Source organism: Nannospalax galili, unplaced genomic scaffold, assembly GCF_000622305.1.
Source record: "Nannospalax galili isolate Female #2095 unplaced genomic scaffold, S.galili_v1.0 scaffold492, whole genome shotgun sequence".
Lineage (NCBI taxonomy): Eukaryota > Metazoa > Chordata > Mammalia > Rodentia > Spalacidae > Nannospalax > Nannospalax galili.
In genome coordinates this window covers 59099-76600 of record NW_008332217.1, presented here as the reverse complement: position 1 = coordinate 76600, position 17502 = coordinate 59099, and the positions used below count along the sequence as shown (strand labels likewise).

Here is a 17502-nt window from a genome sequence, read left to right as displayed (position 1 = left end):
TCTCTCTCTCTCTCTCTCTCTCTCTCTCTCTCTCTCTCTCTCTCTCTCTCCACAAATTATCCATTAGCAAATCCTGTGAGTTTGAATCTTAAACAACACCCAGACTGGCACCCAGCATCAGGCCTCTGCCACAGAGCCAGGTGCCCTCTGCCAGCTTGGTGCTCAGCAGCCTCCTAGACTCTGGGGCCTGGGACATGCAGGGCTTCTTCTAAGAGAGTGGCCCTGTTAGGTCTCCAGTCAACTCAGTATGAATCAAGCTGGTTGGAAAGAACAACTTTTTTATGGCCTTTTTGAGAGCATCTCCCTGAGGCCCCCAGCTGGCCTGGAACTCACTGTGTAGATCAGGCTGGCCTTGAACTCACAGAGATCCACCTGCCTCTGCCTCCTGAGTGCTGGGATTAAAGGCGAGGACCACCATGACCAGCTGCAAAGAACAACTCTTAACTAATACAGATGACTGAGCATGATGCTTCGTGGCTATTGGGGGCTCTATTCAGCCTTGAGCAACTCAGGTCGGGCTGGCCAGGGCCCTTTGTGAATGACAGGTTCCCATAATGGGTCCAGAGACGCTCTGGCCCTTATTTGTGTCTGTTGTCCTTGATTGCATCCTCCACCTCCCCACTGACCTGCTCAGAGGCGTTTCCTGTCTACGCACCTTCTATTTTATACAACGAGGCATGGATTATGCAAGCATTACATGAGGCATTACAATGAGGTAGGTGGCATCATCGTGTGACAAGATCCCTCTCATCTTTGCTTGGCCTTTTGCTTTTCATCTCAGGAACGGAGCCAAGCTGCCCCTCTCCTCCGAGTGTCCTGTGGTCGTCCTCTGTAGGGTCCTTCCTTGTGTATAAATGCATTTTATGCCTATAATCTCTGTTCCCCAATCACCTTCTGTTGTAGCTTGAGTGTGTAATGGTCCCAATAAGGCGCATATGTTTGAACACGTGGTCCCCAGCTGGTGGTACTGTTTGGGAAGGTTAGGGAGGAAGCACATCACTGGGAGTCAGGCTTTAGGTTTTCTATCCTGTACTGTGTTCACTCTGCTTCCTAAGTACAAATGCAACATGATCAGCTTCCTGCTCCTGTGCCACTCCGTCCCCACCATGACGGGCTCTATCCCTCTGGAATTGTTGACCAAGATAAACCCTTTCTCCTTCAGCTGGTTTTGTCAGGGTATTTTACTATGGCAACAGAAAAGGAATTAATGCCCCCCCCCCCACCGTTTGGAGTGCCCTTTTGTTGGTGAGTTCCCTAAAGCAGGGAACGTTCAGGGTCATTTCATCAGTGGCTGCTCAGGAAGATCAGCACCCCTGTGTTTCCAAGAATGGAGGCCAAAATGCAACTTGTGCTAGACAGGGACGAAAGCAACCACAGGCTGCTTGTGGACAGTGCGCTGGTACAGTCTGGAGACAGGTGGAGGTGAGCAGAATTGGCCACCCAGAGAAGAGGTCGGTGTGAGTTGTAGGTTAGGGGAGGGAGAAAGTCATGACAGCCATTAATGGAAACAGCATCTTGAAGAGCTAAAACTCTATGCTGTCCCTCCCAAACAGGAAGTGCCATGTTTAGGCCCTGCCAACCACCATTGTACCATCTATGACTCTGGCAACTCTAAGTCCCTTGCATGAGTAGAATTGTACACTATTTGTCCTTTGGAGCCTGGCATATTTCACTCTATAATGTTTTCAAAGCTACATTGGGGTGGCATGGGTTAGAACTTCCTTTTTTTAAGGCTGGGCAATATCCCATTATATGTTTATAACATATTTCATCCATGTCTATGACCATTTAAAATCTTACCCTTTGGAGGTATGGGGAGACAGCTCAGTGGTGAGGAGACCTCACTGTGCAAGTGTGAGCACCTGAGCTTGAATCTTCAGCAACTACACAAAAAGCCAGACATGGCTGTGCATGCCTATAACCGAAATATTGAGAGGTACAGATGAGTGGATACTGACAACTGACTGGTCGGTCAGTCAGCCTAGTGAAAGCAGTGAGCTCCCAATTCCTTGAGAGACCCTATCTCAAGGCAGAGAGTGAGAGAGAAAGACACTGATACCTTTCTTTAGAGTCCCTGTGCATATACACAGGCACACGTACCCACACACTCGTTTGCATCACACACAAACACACACACATACACACACACACACACATCTTATTCTTTCTATGTGTAAAGCACAGATAAGCTTATATCAGATATATAAACAAATACAAGATACATGCCATTCCTGGGGTATCAGAATCTCATTAGAGGCAATTAGAAATGTGTGAAAAAGCCAGATGTTGTGGTGCACATCTTTAATCCTAGCACTCAGGAGGCAGGTGGATCTCTGAGTTCAAGGTCGGCCTGATCTACGTAGTTAATTTCAGGCCAGCTAGGATTATATAGTGAGATCCTGTCTTAAAAAAGAAAAAAGTGTCAGGCATGGTGGCGCATGCCTTTAATCCCAGCACTTGGGAGGCAGAGACAGGCGGATCTCTGTGAGTTCAAGGCCAGCCTGGTCTACATAGTGAGCTCCAGGACAGCTGGGGCTACAGGGAGACCCTGTCTCAAAAAGACCAAAAAAAGAAAAGAAAAATGAAAAAGAAAAAAAGTGTAAAAAGGCTCCTTAGGGGACCAGAAAGACTGGTGCACTTTGAACTGAACCATTCTCTAATGGAGAGCCCTTTGCTATGCATTGGAGGGATCAGCAGCAGGCCTGGTCTCTATCTGCTGGACTCCAGTACACACACACACACACACACACACACACACACACACACAAGCTGTGACAGCCAAAATATCTCCAGGCTCTGACAAGTGTCTGGAGTATGAGAGCACCTGGCTGGGAAGCCCTGCTCTGGCTCTGCTGCTGGGAACTGCTGTCCTGTCAGAGAGCCTGAGTGATGTTACTGTCTCTAGTGTGGTAGTGGCTCTTAGAGTGGCCACCTCCTGGCAGCAATCTGGGGTCCCTGTGAGGGAGAAGACTTTGAGGTGCCTGGACCTAAGTGCATGGTGGCCTGAGACTGACACAGGACAGAAGCCTTTTCAAGTTCAACTCAAAGGACCAGGGCTTCTTGGTACATGGTGGCCAGAGGAGTGGCCAGGGATGGCCAGGGCCCTCACCGAATTCATCTTGGGTGTCAAGCTCCAGCGGCTGCAGTGAATGTCAGAAGTTTGGTGCTAGGTTCTACCGATGCCCCCGTCATACCTCCCACCCCCCTCCCCACCCTTCGGGAGCACACCCACACATGCTCCCCACTTTCATCCCTGATCATTCATTGCATTTATTAAGCACCTACTATGTGTCAAGTACAATGCCAGGTCTGAGAAATAATTGTGAGGAGGACCAGCCAGCCCTCACCTCAACCCCACCAGGAGCTCTGAGGGCTGCACCCAGCCCACAGTCGGAATCCTAGAGAAGAGACATCTACACAGAAACCTCAAGGGTGAGTCTCACCTGTTCCTGCAGCTTTCAGTGGCAGCAACAGTTGCCACACAGCCTTAGCCAGCCACTTACCAATGATAGCCCTTCTTCCCACCTCCCCACTGGATCCCCATTCACTGGAGAAGCCAGAGTCCACAGTGGCTTCTGGAGTCGTAAGCAGCCTGTCCTGGCTCTTCTCTCCTTGGAGCACTTTCCCCTTCACCACCTCATTCTAACCGTCACCTCCTCAGAGACCTTCCAGACACACCCAACATGCATTTGCCACAGGCCCTTTGCATGTGATACACATGCCACCTGAACACTCTCCTTATCTCCACGGAGACATGGCTCAAATGTCACCTTCTTGTCATTCTACCCACTGTCACAGTCTTCTCCCAGACATTTATACCCAAAGAACATGACTGTGTTTTTCTCTTTTACATTTACCATTGTCTAATATTTCCCTTTTTTCAAATATATTGCAAGTCATTTTATTTATTGTAGACTTTTCTCTCCATGAATTCATGTGATTTAAAAACAAATTGCCCAAAGTAACAGTTTCATCATGACATGTCTGCACCTACTTACGCATTTCTTTTTTACAATGTCTGTCTCTTTTACAGTGTCCATCCATCTCTTTCTACTGGAAAGAGAATTCCACAGCAGACAGGCTTTCCTGTCATGCTCAGTGCTGTGTTCCCAGTGTTTGGAAGTGCCGGGCACATATAAATGCTGGTTAAGTGGGAATTGGGTCAATGGGTCCCTCACACCCTACAGAGGCCTAGTAGTGAGTCAGTCCCACTGGGCCTAGTAGTGAGTCAATCCCACTCAAACTTTCACGGACATGCAAAGACCCTTAGCAGCTTGAGAAATGGCATATTCTGAATCTGTGGGGCTGTGGTGACTCCAGGGTGGTGCATGAATGCAATGTCTCCAATGATGATGATGATGAGTGGTGATATGGTGATGATGATGGTGATGTTGGTGATGATAACAGTGATGATATTGATGATGGTGATAATAATGGTGATGATGGTAACAGTGATGATGGTGATGGTGATAATAATGGTGATGATGATGATGATGACAGTTATGGCAATGATAGTGATAATGGTGATGGTAATGACGATGGCAACAGTGATGGTGGTGAAGACAATACCACTGCTGATCCTTGGTCATGAGAGGAGCAACAAAACCTTGGCTGCTGCAACTGTCATACATTTTACCTTGAAGCAAGACCAGCTCAAAAGGGCCCTTTAAAGATGAAAGGCCCCCTGCACTAATGGAGGGGGCCGGATCCAAAGGTTGTCACACTCCCCAAGATACTATTGGTAATGGTCAACTTTGTACTGTAGACTCAAGGCAGAGGTCCCCAGGGGACTTGCCAAATGGAGCTTTCTTCTAACTTTCCAATAGAACTATCTTCAGTGCCTCTAGATGCTCCTGGGACCATTCTGTAGGTCCAGTCTTATGGTGGTATGACCCTCCATCCAAGCTGTCTTCCCCTGAGCCCTTTCCCAGAACTCTTTGCTGTGTGATTGGTAGGTCTGCTGGAACCTTCTAGATCTTTCTTGACTTTTTAACAGTGGAGAGAGTACTGTCTAGGCCATCCCTACACTTAGCTAGTGTGAGTTGAACTTAGTAAGAAAATTGATAAGAGATTTGAAGACTCATTGCATTAGCAGGTCAAGGGCTTGAGCCTCCCACTACCCATACTCAGAGCTCTATAGAGACCTCAAAGAGGAGGGCCAAAAGGTCATTTCATCCAGAGACTTCTAGAGTCAAGAACCCAGGGAAGGCCCCTTCAGTGAGCTCAGGGTCCTTCTGAGCTCTGACCGTAGCTAATTACTAAGGTTGCCATTCCCAACCAGCATCACCCACCATCAAGGCACAATCTCTCTCACTCAGCAAATCTATACAGGGCCCAGCCCCAGTGCCTCAGACCCTCTTTATTTCCTGTGGTATTGACTGCCAGTAGAGCTGCTCCCTGGCATAGAACAGCCCCTAGCTCTGGTTTGTCTCACTAGCAGCCCTGGTCAAGGTAAGCGAGTCTGGAGAGCTGGGAAACGGCTCGTAAACCCGATGTCTGTTTTGGGTACAAGGTGGGAAGCACTTGAGCCCAGGCCTGGGTCTGAGACACGTCCTCTGAGGTGGCTGAGTTCTGAGGGGCGTGATGCCCCGAGTTGTGTTTCATTTTGCTATCCAGAGAAGCATAAAGATCTAGAGTTTTGTAGGAACAGTCCCCATGGTTCAAGGTTGCAAAGCAATTTGAAAGCATTTACAAGCACTAGGCACCGCATGGCTGCTGAAGGCTGGGGACAGCTGCATTCAGCTCCCTACCCTCCCCACCAGGACCACAACTCTGAAGTGTTCACTTGGGAAAAGGAAGAAAGAAATAAAGAGGAAGGGGGCTGTGTGCATCAGCCTGTCTCAAAGGGACACAGGCGCTGTATTAGGTTGGACAGACTGAGCAGGTAAGGGATAAAGGGGCTGACCTTGGGGTCTACTAATGCCCCCAAGTCTAGAGATTGGAGACAGCCAGAGGGACAGGGCCACCTGTGCAGAGTCATGACCTGGAGCAAAGGGAGCCGCCCCAGGGAAACTCTGTGGGACAGGGACAGGAAACAATTCCTGCTTACACTCTGGCTTGTCCCCTTCAACTAAAGCTCACCATGCCATCAGAAAGTCACTCAGACCCTACCTACCCAGACCCTACCTACCTCTCAGACCTACCTACCTACCTCTCAGACTCTCTCTCTCTCTCTCTCTCTCTCTCTCTCTCTCTCTAATTTTTGTTTTATGTTTTTGAGACAGAGTCTCATGTAGAGGCCAAGCTGGCCTCACACTTACTGTGTAGCCATGGATGACCTTCAACTTCTGATCCTCTTGTCTCTACCTCCTGAGTGCTGGGATTATAGGTGTATGATCAAACCCAGGTCCTTGTGGACCCTAGGTGAACATGCTAATCACTGAGCCATGTGCCCAGCAGAGGATTCTGGTTTAATTAATTAATTAATTAATTAATTAATTTTTATTTTGTATGTATGAGTTTTTGCCGGCACATAAGTGCACCACATGGATGTGATGCACGTGGAGGTCAGAAGAGGTCATTGGAGCCCCTGGAACTGTAGTTACTGATGGTTGTTAGCGGCCATGTGCGTGCTGGGAACTGAACCCAGGTCCTTCGCAGCCAGCACTCTTGACCACTGAGTCATCACTCCAGCCCCGAGGATTCTGATTTTTAAGGTGACTTAAGAACAGAGTGAGCATTGATGGCTGACATCAGGAGTCTGGATGTTGGCTCTGCTGCTCACAGCTTTGTGATGCTAGGTGAGTCACTCAGCCTCTCTGAGCCTCAGCTTCCACTTCTGTAACTAGAGAAAGGATAACAATCTGACCTGTACAGGCTCATTAAATGCTCTGTGAGATGGTCACGTACCACTGGTGCAGCACCTGGCACTCCACAGCTTCTCAATAAATGGAGATTCTATTGCCTCAAATATTATTGTGATTCATGTTCCTCCTCTTTACATCATTTATGCCTTGGTTATTATAATACTACTGCTATTTGACCTCTGCTCCCACATGCTCTCTCATGGTCATGGCATAACAGTATCTCCCTACAGTGCCCCGCTGTGCTAATCTGGCAGATTCTTTGATTCAGCTTGCATGGATCTCCCCATTTCTGGCTCCAGGAAGGATTCAGAAATCCAGGGAGCCTGTTGTATGTCTCTTCTATGTGGCTTATTATTATGGAAAACTAGAAACAGCCTCAGTGGAGAAGAATGGTGGGTGGACTGAGCCCACGAGGGAGTATTTTGTGGCCAGTGCCAGAGCCTCTTTTACAGTCTGTATGGGGATCCTGCATGGACCCAGGGTGATTAAGGAGACACATGTCAACATGCCTGGGGTTGCACGCAGAGAGGCTGAATGTGTGCCAGCCACATGCACACAAATTCAGTTATAGAAACGTGTGCAAAAACATTGAAAAAGAAATAAAAGGGGTCGATGAGATGACTGTGGGTAAAGGCGTTTGCCTCCAAGGCTGACGATCTGAGTTCAATCCTTAGAACCCACAGGGTGGAAGGGAAAGAGCAACTCCCAAAAGTTGTTCTCTGACCTCCACACATGTACACACACAATAAGTAAGCAAATAAATAAATGTAAAAAAAATTAAGAAATAAGAGAAAATCTCACACAGTCAGTGCAGGTAACTGGTTTTGTGGCCTTTGTCCTGGAGTGTGGCCTGGAGGGAAGGTCCTGTGGGCTCCTTGGGCCCTAGGGCAGCACTCATTCCATTGGCCAGCTCTAGGATGGTACAGTCTCTAATTCCATGTGGTGCCGCCCAGCCACTCTGGGCCCAGATAGAACCATGGAGCCATGTTTGAGGTTCCTGTGGATCTCTGACAGCTTCTCCCTAGGGGTTTCCTGAAGCCTGGCCCCCTTTGTGGGACGATTCTACTATGGATGTAAAAAAATTCATAGGGCTGTTCTTGTCGAGGATCTAGATTCAGTTCCCAGCACCCACATGGCAGCTAATAATCATCTGTAACTCCATTTCCAAGGGATCTGACACCCTCTTCTGGCCTCTGTGGGCACTGTATGCATGTGGTACATATACATAAATGCAGGCAAAACATTCAATCACATAAAATATAAATAAATAAATAAATAAATAAATAAATAATAAAATTTTAAATCAAAGTTCACACACTAGAACACTGGCAGTGGTTGGATATAATGGAGGCTTGGGATGCCCCCTTTACAATATTCATTTATAATTTTTAAAAATTTATTTAGTATGTGTATTAGTTTTCTGTTGCTGTGATAAAATACCATAACCAAAACAACATAATGAAGAAAGGGTTTAGTTTTATGTTATGGTTCCAGAGCCCATCATGGCAAGGGAGGCATGGCAACAGGCAAAGCTAAGCCTGGTGACCAGAGCAGGAAGCTGTCTGATTACATTTTCATCAACACACAGGAAACAGAGAGAGAGAAGGGGAAGTAAAGTAAATCTCTAAACCCTCAAAACCCGCCCCCAATGACATAGCTACATCCTCCAGCAAGGATCTGCCTCCTAAAAGTTCCATAATCTCCCCAAAGAATGCCACCAACTGGGGACCAACTGTTTAAATGCACCACAGTGTGCATATGTGTTCGTGTGTGCAGGTGTGCATGCACCTATGTTCACATGTATGTGGAGGCCAGAGGTCAATGTCAGGTGTCTTCCTCTACTTCTCTCCACCTTATTTTGTATTACGTTTATTTATTTGTTTGTGTGTGTGTATGTGTGTGCGTGTGCACATGCCCCACTGCACATGTGGAGGTCAAAGGACAACTGTGAGAGTCAGTTCTTTCCTTCCATCATATGGATCCCAAGGATCGAACTCAGGTTTTTAAGCTTGGTAGCAAGACCCTCTACCCACTGAGCCATCTTGCTGTCTCTCCAGCTTATTTTTTGAGACAGTGTCTCTCACTGTACCTGGAACTCACCCTTTAGGCTAGTCTAGCTGGCCAGGGAGTCCTAGGGATTCTCCTTTTCTACCTCTCCTATGACAGGGATTATAACTATGTGCCAGTATGACCAGCTTTATTTTTTATTTTTTTGTGAATTTCATATATATTTGATCATATTTAGATCCCCTCCCTTTTCTAATCCTCCCACCAATTGCTGTACTCTAATATTATATATATATATGCCTACAAATTTCTAATATATACTATGACCAACTTTAAAAAAAATTTTAATTTTATTATTTTTATTTTATGTGTATGTGTATATTGCCTGCATGTAGGTAAGTGCACCCGTGTTGTGCAGTGCCTATGAAGGTCAGAAGAGGCTGTCGGGTCCCCTGGGACTGGAGTTACAGACAGTTGCCAGCTGCCATGTGGGTGCTGGGATACGAACCCGGGTCTTCTGCAAGAACAACCAGTGTTCTTAACTGCTGAGCCATCTCTCTAGCCCATAACCAGCTTTTTATGTGGGTACTGGAGACCTGAACTCAGGTCCTCATGTCCACAGCAAGCACTTCATCAACTAAGCCATCGCCCCGTTTACAAAGCATTAAGCATCTAATGCGAGCCAGATAATATCCTATGAGATAAAGACAGAGCCTGATGTTACAAACACAAGTGGGTAGAGACAGACAGACATTTAAATAACGAAATCCAGAGAAAGCCATGGTGGGTAGTGTGCTAGAGAACTAAATAAAGTTTGGAGTGGGGACCAGGGAGTGTGGGGTCAGGAAGCCTCATGGAAATGGTGGAGGCTGAGAAAAGTTGGAAAGAGGAGGGGCAAGCATCTTGCTGGGAGATAATTCCAGGTGGAGGGAACAGCTGCTGCAGGGTGTGTAGAAGGTGGAGAATCATTACAGAGCAAGGAACAGTGGCTGATAACTTTAATGCATTTTCTCTAATGATGTACACTTGAATATTGTAAATGAAAGTGCTTTATTATCTTTAAAGGCAAAGGAAAGAAGGGAAGGAAAGAGGGAGGAGGGAACGTGTTCTTTCCTGGCCTCGTCCTGGTTGCATCTAGTGATGGCTGGCTTCCACTGGACCTGCCACATTCCCCTCAAGCCTTCCCTTCTCTAGACACTCACATGCGACAGCTCTGCTCTTCTTGGGTTCAGAGCAGGGTGGCCTATGGTCTCAGGGTGAGGGAAAGGCACTCCTTCCTTCAGCCTCTCCCACTGCCCTTGACCGCAGACTGACACATGAGCAAACCACACTGACCACCCAGGCCTCCCGAGGGCACCAGAGCAATGCCAGGAGTCACCAATAAAATCAGCCGGGGAATAGGGAGATGTCTACCCATTAACTCCACCTGGAGGGAAGAAAAAACTTCCCAATTACTGGTAATTTGGAACAGAAGTGGGAAGTCTGAAATGACAGTCTTTTTAAGATAACCCGGGGGCCACTTCCCACTGACCCTGAGCATTAACCGAGCAGGGATGGTTCACTTCCCTGCTGTCTCCAGAGTCCTTAATAGCATAAAATAAAAAGATTTTAGCTAAGATTTCATTCAGGGAGTCAATAGGCAAAAGCAGGCCAGGCGTCGAGGATGTCCTGGCCTCCATCTAATGGAAATGATTATTCTCCAAGCAGACCATCGATGCCGAGCTGTGTCCTACAGCAGAGTAAGTGTCGGCAGAGGACTCTGTTTCCAGAGGCTTCTCTGGATCCTTCTGAGCTTTGCTTAGCCAGAGCCAGCAGGATCTCAACAAGAGGAAAATGTGGTGGGAAGGCAACAGCCCAAATCCCTGCTCTGAGAGTGCAGCCTGAACATTCTGAGCCTTCCCTGTTTTCTCCACTGGTCCACATTTCTCTTTTGTGTGTGGGTATGTTGTATGCATGTGTACGTGTTTGTGTGTGTACACATGTGGAGGCTAGAGGTGGACATCAGAGTGGCTTCCTTTAATGGCTCTGTGCTGGATAGCTTTAGTGTCAACCTGACACACCTGGGTTGAGGGAGCCTCAACTGGGGAATTGCCTCTATTGGACTGGCCTGTGGCCATGTCCATGGAGCATCTTCTTGATGAGTGATGTGGGAGGGCCCAGCCCACTGTGGGTGGTGCCACCCCTGGGCAGGTGGGCCTGTGTTGCATAAGAAAGCAGGCTGAGCAGGGGCCAGGGGAGCAAGTCAATAAGCAGTGATCCTCCGTGGCCTGTGCTCCAGTTCCTGCTTCCAGGTTCCTGCCCTGAGTTTCTACCTTGGCTCCCTGATGAACTGAGACCCAGGAGATGTAAGCTCAATAAACCCTTTCCTCCCCAAGTTCGTATTGGTCAGAGTGTTTTGTCACAGCAATGGAGAGACAAACTAGGACAGGCCCTCCACCTTATTTTTTGAGGCAGAATTACTGGCAAGCACCAGGGATCCTCCTGTCTCTATCTCCCCAAAACTGGGATTACAGTCCTATGCCACCATGCCCGGCTTTTTTTTGTTGTTGGGGGGGTACTAGAGATCTGAACTCAGGTCCTTGTGTTTGCACAGCTGCCGGTTCACAGAGCCATTTCCCCAGCCCCACCTTAGCCTTCAATCTAATCTACTCCTCAGAAAGGCCTTTGAACTTGCAGCTGTTTCTTGCCAATATGCTTCTTCCCTGCCCCAGGTCACAACTCTCATGAGTGGGGACATGGCTGAGTTAAAGAACACACATCCAGCATCCCCAGTCCTGAAGAAACAATTTCATGAGAGAGGCTGGACCATATGAGTCTCCTGTCAGTCACTTGAAGCACCCTCCACACTCACTACAATCATAGTTAGGGAACAATGTCCTCCGAGGCTCTGTTCCTTCTGTGTAGCAGGGGACAGCAAAGCATTGGTTAATTTCAGCCTCCACTGTAGCTGTGGCCAGGCATTCTAATCAGGCATTCATTCTCAGGACGGGCGACACTTAGGAAGGCCAGTCAGATGGCTCTGGTAGGTTTCTACAGGGTCTGCACCAGACGTACGGCTAATCAGAAGTGGCCTTAGGTGGGAGTTGTGGCTGATGACCAACAGAGTGGATGTTGGACACTCATTCTCTCCAGTGTCATTGGAGCTCTTTGAGACTAGTGGACTTGATTGGCCACAGTGTTCCAGAGCTGCTTCCTGCCTGGCAGGAGGGCCACAGAGTCATCTAAATGGAGCTGCTGTAACACACTCTGTGGCTATTTTCACTGCAACTTCAATCAACTAAAAAGTTAAAAGCAGATAGGAAGTCCAACCCCTCGTTCAGAGGCTGCACCTCTGGGATTCAGGAACCACAGGAGTAGAGGTGGCCCTCGGACCTATGCAGAACAATCTCTCAGAACCCTGAGGAATCACACCCAGGTTTGTTCCCTATATGCCCCTGGTCCCAGCCCATGCATGTCACCAGCCCCTGCTGCCCGAACAATGCGTTTGTCCACAAGCACTTACTGAACCTCAATAAGATCCAAGACCCAATAGCCTCAGAGCTCCCAGACCCACCCGAGGCTGTTTCCTGCCACCTGAGATTTGCTTTCCCTCAACCCAGATGCCAACTGTCTGCTGCCCCTTTTATTCTTGCAGTCCATCAACAACTGTTCTTCAAACACCTAGTATGTTCCTAGCACCCTTCAGGACACTGGGGATACAGTAGGGCACCATGCTATAATGCACCATACTGTCATGTCACAGATTCATGTGTTGGTATAGCTGGCATGGGGCAGACACCAAGGAAAGGAACAAAGGAATGTGGCTTCATCAGGAGTCATGAGTACTTGAAGACAGTCTGGCAGCTGACAAAGAAAAAGTGAGGCTTGGTTGGCACAGGGTTTCTTAGGGAGCGGGTAGGACATCCTGCCCACCCTGTGGTCCTCAGGGCAAGGCTCTAGCACACCAAGACTTGGGGGTTGCTGGGCCCCGAGATTCCAAATGTCATAAAAGTGGAAATCCTCTGCCCTGTCTCAGCTGTGCACTCACCTTTGACCTTAGTGAGGTCTTCTGCTCACCTTGGGACCCCTCCATTTCTACCACATACAGAGTAGTGAGTTGAGAAGTGGGTCATGAAGTCAAGTTGGCAGTCTGTGAACATTATTTAAAAGAGAAAATGAGGGGCTGGAGAGATGGCTCAGTGGTTAAGAGCACTGACTGCTCTTGCAGAGGACTCAGGTTCAATTCCCAGCACCTACATGGTGGCTATGAACTGTCCTTAACTCTAGTTCCAGGGGAATCCGAAGCCCTCTTCTGACCTCCGCGACATTGCACGACACAGGTGCACTCACATGCATGCAGGCAATACGCTCGTACACATAAAAATAAAAATAATAAATAAAATATTTTTTAAAAAAGAGAAAATGAAACAAACAGAAAATAGCAAGCTAGGGGTCGTGGCACAGGCCTTTAATCCCAGCACTTGGAAGGGAGAGGCAGGCAAATCTCTGAGATCGAGGCTAGCCTGGTCTGCAGAGCAAGTTCTAGGCCAGCTGAGGCTACAGGGAGACCCTGTCTCCAAAACAAGAAAAGAAAATAGCAGTGCATTGCACAAAGAGGATCGATACAAGGCTCTGTAAAGTGTGCAGGAGTGTGGGGGCACGTGCACACTGGGTCACAGGAACACCAAATTGCCTATTGTCTGAAGGCATCCAAGCCTTGAACTAGGTCACCTGTCTGGGCCTTCCGATTCGAACCTGCTCTGCACCTGTCATTCTCACCCTCAGGACCAGACAATTTAACAACACAGTCGGAGCGGAGTGGAAATTGAATCGGGAGTGCGTTCTGCACAGACATCGCCTGTTTTTATTATTCCCGGTATGCAGAAACCACATTAAGGCTGAGTTTAAAAGGCTAGAACACAGTAAGGCAGCTTAGTATTTCCTGGAGATCTGTCCCTACATTTCCACCCACCCTGGCAAGAAATTCTGAAACCCCCTTTAGGGACAGTGGCCTCCTGCAACTCCCTTCACCCCAGACCCCTTCCCTTGTTCTAATGCACTCAGTCAGCTCAGCCATTCACTGAACGTCCATTTCTTGTGAAATGCCCAAACACCAGGTGTTGGGTACTCTGTGCTGAGCAAGGCCAAAAGATCGTATTTGAAGTACTGGGGTAGGGAGAAGGAGTGTATTTGATTATAAATCTGTGACAGCTTTCTGGTGGTGGAAAATATGGAAGAAACAAAATAATGGAGAGGAGGATGGCAGGAAAGGGGTAATAAAGGCAAGGTGACCAGGTGACCTCCTTAAGAGGTGACATCCAACCAGAGACCTGAGGGATCAGGAATCAGAGGCCCCAGCCAGTACCAAGGCCCTGTGGTGCCCCCTACTCCCTCCCCAGGCTTTGTATTGGCTGTACTCACTTTCTGCCTCCACCTCACCAGTGAGTTTTGTAGTGAGAGAATCCAGTGCCCCAGCTCCCTCTTCATCCTGTGCCCTTGGAACATAACATGTCAACTGGCTAGTTCCCTCAACAGCCTGTTGTGGGTTGTTTTTTGTTTTGTTTTTTTTTTTTGTTGTTGTTGGTGGTGGGTTTTTTTTTTTTTTCGTCTTTTTGAGACAGGGTCTCCCCTGTAACCCCAGCTGTCCTGGAACTTACTATGTAGACCAGGCTGGCCTTGAACTCACAGAGATCCACCTGCCTCTGCCTCCCAAGTGCTGAGATTAAAGGTGTGCGCCACCACGCCAGACCCAACAGCCTGTTTTACCTCCCATTTTCTAGATGTAGAAATGGAGACTCAGAGAGGATGGGTTGTCTTGCCCAAGGGCAGTTTGTCACACTGGGACCAGCAGTTAAGTCAAACTCTGTGACTGGGATACCCAGAATGGTGTCCAGCCTGCCTCTGTGGTGACAGCTACCTCATTTGCCCTCATCAACCAGTGGCGCCATATTTCTCTCCCTTGCTGTTCTGAGTGATCTACAGTGGCTCCTGGGCCTGGGTCCACAAGAACCGCAAAGCTACACCCAAGCACAGCACTCCTCCAGTCGGCTGAGATCCTGTTAGGCACCAGGCCTTCAACAGTGAACAGGACAGCAGGACAGCCCTGTGGAGCTGACATGGCAGCAGGTCATAGTCAAGAAAGGAGTTTGTAGAGGGTCAGCGGACAAGAAGGGCAACAGGTGTGGAAAGCAGCTAAACAGTGAGGTCACTCTCATGGCTGGCTCCCTGTCTGTCATCCCCTAAGTGCTAGCTCAAGGGGAAGCCTTCCCTGACTGCCCAGCATGCCTCTCCCTCCTGTGTGCCCTCACTTGGCCTCAAAGCTGCCCCACAGGGGTTTTGAGAAGCTTGCTTCTTCTAAGCTCATGTCTCTGTTCTCCCATACACCCCAGGTCATCCCAATCCCACTGAGCACCCACATCCACACCCAACTTTCCACCTGATGGCACATTACACGAGGCCCTGGCCATCCTCCTTGGCTCCTCAAGGACAAGAACTTTGGTCTTTCTGTTCTCTGCCATGTTCTAGAACCTAGAGAAATGTCTGGCACATAGCAGGTGCTCAGAAGACCCTGCAGGATGAATGTGTCCATTGGCCATCCTCTGGCCTCTATAGCTACACCACACACAGACACACAGACACACACACACACACACACACACACACACACACACACACACACACTAAGAACTTACTGTGAAGGAATGCTTTAAATATTTCTGGGGGGGGGGACCATCGAGATGCCTCAGCAGATAAAGGCACTTGCCACCAAGACTGATGACCTGAGTTTGATCCTAGGGTGGTAGAAGGAGAGAACTGACCCCCACAAGTTATCATCTGACCTCCACATGCCTGCTATGGCATGTGTGCTGTGGCAGGTATGCACCAACACACGTACACAAGCACATGAATACACATACTAATAAATAAATAAATGTAAAAGAGAATTTTTGTTTGTTTTTGTAGACAGGATTTCCCTGGAGCCCCAGCTGGCCTGGAAATCACTATGTAGACCAGGGGGGACTCAATCTCAAAGAGATACACCTGCCTCTGCCTCTCAAATGCTGAGATTAAAGAAATGCACCACCATGCCCAACATAAAACATTTTCTGTATTTATTTTTATTTAATGTGTATGCTTGTATGTATGTAAGTGCACTATGTGGATACAACGCCTGTGGAGGTCAGAAGAGGGCACTGACTACCCTGGAACTGGAGTTACAGATGGTTATTAGCCACCATGTAGGTGCTGGAAACCTGAGTCAAGAACAGCCAGTGCTCTTAACCACTGAGCCATCTCTCCATCCGTGAAAAAGAATTTTTCAGTGATTCCTAGGGTCTTCTGGTCAATGGAATTACACTCACATGTATGTGCATATCTGTGTGTGTATGTATTTGTGTGTGTGTATATGTGTATATATGTGTGTGCATGTGTCCCACACCTGTCCCCCCTTCTCCACCCATTCCCTTTGTCCTTGACTGTATCTTATAAATGTTTTCACATCAGCTAGTAATTATTTTTATGGTAAGTAAAGAGTAAACAAATGAGGAGTTTTTAGAGGTGCCATGAACACATCACCACGGGGCTGGGCCTCAGGCCTCTGCCCGCTCTTCCTGGCTTGGGAACCAAGGCGCTCAACAGAGCTACTCCTTCCTCCCAGGCTGCTGGGTTAGGGATCTGTCCTCCTGACTGCTCTTAGACTGTCTGCACCATGTACTCAAAGACTGAAAGCAGAAAGCCTCGGGCATCCGGGATCCCCCTTCCCTCTCCCTCCTTTGTTACCCAGTACCAGCAGGGCTCCCCCTAAGTGAATCTCCCTCTCCTTCCTGCTATGACCTTAACACAGGCTTGTGCCTACTTGCCACCCACCAGACTCCCTGCTGTCACACCTTTAGTCTCGGAGGTCTCCTCCTCTTTGAAGCCCTCCTGGGTCGGCCCCCCAGGATTTTTACCCTGAAGATGGGCAAGGAGTGTAAATTTGGTCTGTCCCACAGCTAGTACAAACACCTCGCCCTCCTTGCTGGTTAGAATGTCCCCACAGCAGGCACACTGGAGTTAACACGTTTGGATTGACTGGATGCACCAGTCATCACCAGGAACTGGATCATATGAAGAGCCTGGCACACGCAGGCAAAGCCTCGGACAATGCGATGTGCGATGTGAGACTCTAGGCCACAAAATCATGTATATGGGATGATTACCTGAGTCAGAAAAACCAAAGAAAATGAAAGTCCAGAGCCTCACCCGCAGAGAAGGCAGGAAGAAAGTGCACACTGCTCCAGCGCTGGGCTGGCCCTGGAAGACGGGCTGTGGACAAGTGTAGTTCTTTGTTCAGCTTTTGTGTGTTTTCCTCCTTTTCTTGAAGGCCCCGGCTTCCTTATGATGAAAAGCTTTTACTAGGAAACGCAAAGGTGCCTTGCGCCCTCTGCTGATCATAATGTGGTACTGCAGTGCATCGTCCTGCCGGACAGGAAGTGGAGGAGGGATCATAGGGCATGAGCCAAGCAAAACCCAGAGCTTGGAAAGATCGGAACAGATAGCGCTTCTGCATGGAGCCAGGACCTTGCCCCAAGACCCGGTGCGGTAAAGCGAGTTCATCTCTTCTGAGGCCAGGCCCTGTCATGAAATCCTCATGACCTGACTTGGGGAGGGGGTCAGGGATAGAGCACTCTCCTGGAATATGTAAGGCCCTGGGTTCTATTCCCAGGACTTC

General features: G+C 48.4%; 1 long non-coding RNA gene across 1 annotated transcript in view; it reads right to left on the bottom strand.

Annotated features, from left to right (window-relative positions):
- Positions 1–17169, bottom strand: part of LOC108490539 — a 27645-nt gene extending 10476 nt beyond the window's left edge. The window contains exon 1 of the long non-coding RNA XR_001872315.2: positions 17034–17169. This is a non-coding gene — a long non-coding RNA (uncharacterized LOC108490539). The remainder of the gene's footprint in view (positions 1–17033) is intronic.
- Between the last annotated feature and the right edge of the window lie 333 nt (positions 17170–17502).